Genomic DNA, 6,669 nt, shown 5'->3' on the forward strand with positions numbered 1-6,669 from the left:
ATCTTGCAAGGGATGCTGGCTTACTGCCAACAATCTCACTCATAGAGTCAGTCACTATGGCCTTCAAGATTCAAGCATGTGACCAAGCTCTGATACCAATTGTTAGAAAGACCAAGGTTTTTGTTGCACCAAAAGATTGACCTTTCAATGCTTGACACAACCAATAGTCTTATAGAACTACATGAGGTAGTTAAGACATGTCACATATCCTGCGAGGGATGTTGGCCCACTACCAACAACATCTCAAGTAAAGTTTGAGAGTCATGAAAATCAATCTCCAAAGACTAAACTATCTTCTCTAGACTAAAAGAGACCTCCTACAACTCTTTTAATAATGATCAAGTGGAGAATGAATAGGGCTAGAGTGTTCCCTCGCAACAACTGAAGAAGGATCATCCTTAACAAATAGAAGATGAATATCATCAATAGTGGCTCCCAAATCCTCAATGTAGGAATCAACAAAAAAACTTGCAATATCTATCAAGAAGTCGTCCCAAGGAATTGCAACTAGAAGAAAAGGAATGTCCTGCTACTTAGAATCACCTAAATCCATAGTTTTGTGAATGAAATTATCATCATGAACAACAATAGATGTGATTGCAAATGGAGAAGTAGGAGATGCAACTTTTGGCTTTCGATCATCAAGACTATCTTCATAGGAAAGCCTTGTGATGAAATCTAATGTATCATCATCATAGGGAACATTATCTACATCATCAAGTGGAATGAGACAATTTGTAATGGGATCAGTTGGTACTAGAGGAATATGTAGATCTCCAAAATGTGCCCAAATGGTATTCCAAGTAAGGAGAGGGGAATCATTATCCCTGGTCGTACGATAGACTGTATGATATAACCAAGAAGCAATACTCCTACAAATTTTACTTGTAATATGTTCATTTCTACTCCATCAAGCTGATTGCTTCCCATATGTCTTTGACTCAAGTATGAGTCTATAAATACTATGCAAGATATGAAGCCATCTATAATGTGTGATGATGCCTTTTGCCCATAATGCATAATTATCCCTAGTCAAATGTATGACAGTAGGACGTGGTTCCATGATTACATCATTAATTCACCCCCAAAATACAATGAATCAAAGAAACCACCTCCTCCCCCCCCCCCACAAAATAGATGATTTTGACACTTTTTATATAGTGAGAGTACAAGTGCCACTTGCTAAATTTGGCCAAAGTGGACTTCTAATTATGATTATTACAACAAAAAATATGAACCAGTAATAGACTCAATACAATTAGGACACAAAATCACTAAAGGATGAACAAAGTACAAGTACCCAATAGGCAAAAATAGACCAAATTCTAAAAGAAAATTTTTCATCCAAATAATGTTACCTTAGGATATTAGATCTAGATTTCTTTTTGAAAACTATGCACTTTCACACAAAAATGGCACTTGAAAATGTGTCAAATGAGCCTGAATGGAGCTTGTGAAGTTGAAAAATAAAGGATTGGACATGTACAGTTGCCAAAAATTGCAAATTCTAGAAACTGTTTCCACTAGAATCAAAAAATAACTACACCACTACATTTTTAAGGAATTTTAGGTCGAAAAATAGATAAAAAATGAATCAAAATAGGAGTCACTATGGTCAAGTTATGGCCCTGCAAAGTTGGGCTGCCAAATGGAAAATGCTAATGTAAGCGTTGCTTGATTTTAAAAAATAATGATGTCATCAAACTATGAGATCAAATTTGATGGTCAAATTATCATCATAGGAAAAAGGAAATACCCATATTTGATGGTCTCCAGCCTATCAAATTTACTACAATGTTTTGGAACTCATGGCAAAAAGGATCAATCAAAGGATGCTTAGACTGTGTAGACAAAAGGTTTGTGGTGTCAACAAGGTGAAAATCACCAACATAAATATTGCTTTGATTTGGATAAGGTTCTAGAAGAGTAGAGTGAACCAAGATCAGGGTGGGGCAGAGAGGAGCTGTTAGGGCTTGCCCGGAAGGTGTGAGACTTTTTAATCCCACATCCTCTACACAAAATATAACCTCCAATTTATAATATGATATCACCCCCTCAAAATTCAAACAAATGGTTGAGGTACCATGTTGCACACTCTGGTTTGAATCTAACCAGTGACATGTGCATCACACTATCATTAGTCTCTCAAAATTTTGTGTGCACTGACAGATACAACACTTAATTTGGAGAAACCATAATTTTGCGCCAAAAAATGCAATTGAATTTCAAGATAAAATATTGACATAAATAACAAAGATCAAAACAAAAATTTGTAATATTATTTTTTGAATAATAAAAAATAAGATCCATACTACCAATGTGCAGATTGGGCCTCCGGGCTTTGATTTGCAGAAAAAATTGCCTTAGATTTGAATTTTTCCTAATATAGAAAAGTTTATAGTCACAATTCACCAGAATTTCCACCTAGATGCAATGTTGAGGTCCAAATTTGTTCTAGACGCTCCCACAAAAATGTTGATCCCATATCTGACTCATGGCCCTCCAAGATGTGAGACAACGAAGCTCTCCAATGGCTAGTGAGTATATGCTCCTATGGCTCTAATACTATGTGAGAATTTTCCCAAGGAAATGAATACAACACCAAGATCTAGAAGCACAAGAGAGACAATAGATGATCAAATGAGAATATCAATAATAATTAAATGATAATGGATAATCCGATACAATGCATGCAGAAGTGTTTCAATATATAAGCAAGGCAAGATAGCTAGGAGCCATGCAAGAGATAAGCATAATAACTAAGCACATGTCCACCAAGAGTGGATTATCCTCCATTGTGCTTGAAATAAAGTGCAACAATGAGAGGATAAGAACACAAAGGTGTATCACACAAAGAGAGGTGTGAGACAATATTTTCTCAAATAGAATGCTAACTCCTAGGTGTTTACATGATAACTAATATGAATATGCAAATTCTGACGTGTCTAGATGATAACTAAGGAGAAAATGCATTATCCTAAGTATACTTACATAAAGTGTAATTAGTAACATTTAATTACACCAACACCCCCCTTAAGTGCAACTTAGGGGAAAACTTACAAAACCTAGATGAAAATGCATGATAGGACCTATCTACTAGGCCATGTTAGGTACCCATGTACAAAATACCAAACTCAAAGATGTGAAATTCAATGTCTCATTAAGTGGAGAAAGAGGAAAAACCTCATGGGAAAAACCCTCCCGCAAATGGAGAGATGAAAAAGAAAAGCAAGATGCATGCATGGATGGAGTTATTAAGACCCCCTTATTATGACATACATCATGCATATACAATATAGAATCCCTTTATAAAAAAAGAAGAAGAAGATATGGTATCCCTCCCATAGTGAATAATGTCCTAGAAGTATGGAAAGGGCTTGAAGAAAAAGGTGGTCCAATGCCTACAAACAATATTTTTCCCCTTAAGAAGAAGATAGACTAAGTACAAATGCAAGAATGTTTCCCATTGTGGATAGAAATGTTGAAGGGGAGTCCATATAATGAATGTTTCCTTTGAAGTATAATGATGTTTCACCATGTCCTTGGTCGATGAAGATGCCACAAACCAATCAGGATCAAACCCAATAGAAGAAGGTGACAACCAAGGAACCGATGGTAATTGATCCATGTAAGAATCTGGTGCAAAATTCCATATATGTCTGCTTAAGATGTGAACTAGGAAGAGAAGCAAATTAGCCCCTCTTCAATGTATAATCTAAACCCTTGAAAGATGCTCTAGGACCAATGTAGAAACTACACCATGAAAATTGAAATATGTTTCTCCCTTGAGGAAGAAATCATGCCATAGGTGTACCAAAGAATCCTCGCCAATTAGTAGGAAGAATACTCAAAATGGATAATGTCTAGAAAATTGCATAAGGATCACTAACACATGAGTATGACCAACCATGCAATGTGACATCTCAAGTGAAGTTTGAGACTCATGAAAACCAATATCCAAAGACTGAATTGTTTTCTTTGGACTGAAAGAGACCTCCTACAAGTGTTGTAAGAAATGATCCACAATCATGTCAAACTCAAAAGAATGATCAAGTGGAGAATGAAGAGGGTCAGAGTGTTTCCTTGCGATAACTAAAGAAGGATAATCCTCAACAAAGAAAAGATGAATATCTTCAATAGTGTCTCTCAAATCCTCAATGTATGACTCCATAAACAAACTTGCAATGTTTGTCAATAAATCATCCTAAGGAGCTGCAACTGGAAGACAACGGATGTCATGTTGCTCTGAAACACCTAAATCCATGGTTGTGTGATTGCAAGTATCATAATTAACAACAATATATGTGATCTTGTAATTGGATAAGTATGAGATGCAAATTTTGGATTTTGATCATCAAGACTCTCTTCATAGGCATGTCTTGTGATGAATTATAGTGTATCATCATCATAGGGAACATTATCTGCATCATAAACTGGAATGAGATAATCTACAATAGGATTAGTTGGTACTCAAGGAATATTTAAATCTTCAAAATATTTCCAAATACTATTCCAAGCAAGGAGAGGGAATAATTATCCATGGTCATATGATAGACTGTATGATATCTCTAGGAAGCAAGACTCCTAAAAATTGTACCTCTGATATGTACAATTTTTTTCCACCAAGCTGATTGTTTCCTGTATGTCTTTGGCTTAGTTATGAGACCATAAAGATTAGTCAAGATATGAAGCCATCTACAATGTGTGATGATGCCTTTTTCCCATAATGGATAATTATCCCTAGTCACTTGTATGACAGTAGGATGTGGTTCCATGATTACAATAATAATTCACCCCCAAAATGTAATGAATCTAAGAAACCCCCCCTCCCCCATCCACCCCCTAAATAGATAATTTTTGGAACTTTATATATAGTGCAAGTACAAATGCCACTTTCTCAATTTTTCCAAAGTGGAATTATGATTATGATTATTAAAACACAAAATATGAAGTGGTAACAAACTCAATACAATTAGGAAACAAAATCACTAAAGGATCAACAAAGTACAAGTACCTAATAGGCCAAAATAGAACAAATATTGAAAGTAAAATTTTCTTCAAAATAAGCCTATCTTGGGGTAGTAAATATGGATTGAGCTCTCTAAAAATTATTCACTTTCAAAAATAATGACACCTAAAAATATGTCTGTATGAGCCTAAATGAAACTTGTGAAGTTGCAAAATCAAGGATTAAATAGGTATAAGTGCCAAAACCCACAAATTTTGGAAATTAGGTCCACCAAAATCAGAAAAAAACTACACCACTGAAACATTTAGGAAATTTAGGGCAAAAATAAAATAAAATTGCATTGAAGTTAGAATCAGTATGAAAAGTTATGGCCTTACAAATTTTGACTGCCAAATGGAAAATGTAAACATGGAAGTTGCGTGATTTTCAAAATTGATGATGTCAGCAAACTATGAGATCAAACTTGATGGTCAAAGTGATATCACAAGAAAAAGGAAATACCCTTGGTTGATGGTCTCCATCCCATTAAATTTACCATAGTGTTTTGGAACTCATGTGGCAAAAAAGAACCAATTAGAGGATGCTTGGACTGCTGACTATGCTCTGTTGATGTCATTGCTGACTGGGGAAAAACCAATTCATCTCCTTTTGCCAGGAAAAGGTAGGGTGATATGTATCTCCTCAAAAAATTAAATGTTTTCACTTGCCATGTTTGAATTGGACAAGAGGGCCCCATATATATGTAGAGAATTTCTCAGGGAAAGATCTTCTTAAGGGCCTTTGAGCTGGGGTTCAAATCTATAAAGTTGATCACACCAATGTGTAAGGGAGCCTTGGCTTTGAGTTGGTTATAGATCAAATAGTGTGTACAATGACTATTGTTAGGTATATTGAGTTGAATACAATGTCCCCATAGGATAAAATGCATAAAATTTGATCTAGTTCCAATTAGGCACAATGGATATTTGCTTGATGGTTTCTTACTATACTCGAGAATTTGGTTAACAATTATCTGTTGTATTTGTAGGAGCTCACATCTTGTGACTAAAAGATGTCATAGATATGATATGGGGTGATTATGAAGATAAAGGGGTTGTAATGTCAATAAGGTAAACACCACCAATATAAATGTCACTTTATTTGGATCGAGTTATGGAGGATTGGAGCAAACCAAGATCAAGGTGGGGTAGAGAGGAGCTGCTAGGGCTTGGTTAGGAGGTGTGGGACTTTTAATCCCACATCCTCCATACAAAATATAAGCTCTGAGTTATAACATGATGTCACCCATAAATAGTCAAACAAATGGTTGAGGTACTATGATGCACACTCTTGTTTGACTTTGACCAGTGATGTGTGTGTTACATTGTCATCAATCTCTAAAAATTTTGTGCACACTAATAGATACAATGGTTGATTTGGTCAAACCATAATTTTTCCTCAAAAAATGCAATTGAATTGCAAGATAAAATATTGACAGAAATAAAAAAGATCCAAACCAAAAAAAATTCAATATTATTTTTTGAATAGTTTTTTTTTGGATCCATACTACCAATGTGCATATCGGGCATTCAAGCTCTGATTTGCAAAAACAAATTGCCTTAGATTTGGCATTTTCTCAATATAGACAAGTTTATAGTCAAAATTCACCATGAAAACTATTGATATTAGGTGAGTTGAAATTTGAATCATTAAGAAAAAGA

The sequence above is a fragment of the Cupressus sempervirens genome, chromosome 2 (genome assembly GCF_028749045.1).
Source record: "Cupressus sempervirens isolate cs-2001-9-10 chromosome 2, ASM2874904v1, whole genome shotgun sequence".
Taxonomy (NCBI): domain Eukaryota; kingdom Viridiplantae; phylum Streptophyta; class Pinopsida; order Cupressales; family Cupressaceae; genus Cupressus; species Cupressus sempervirens.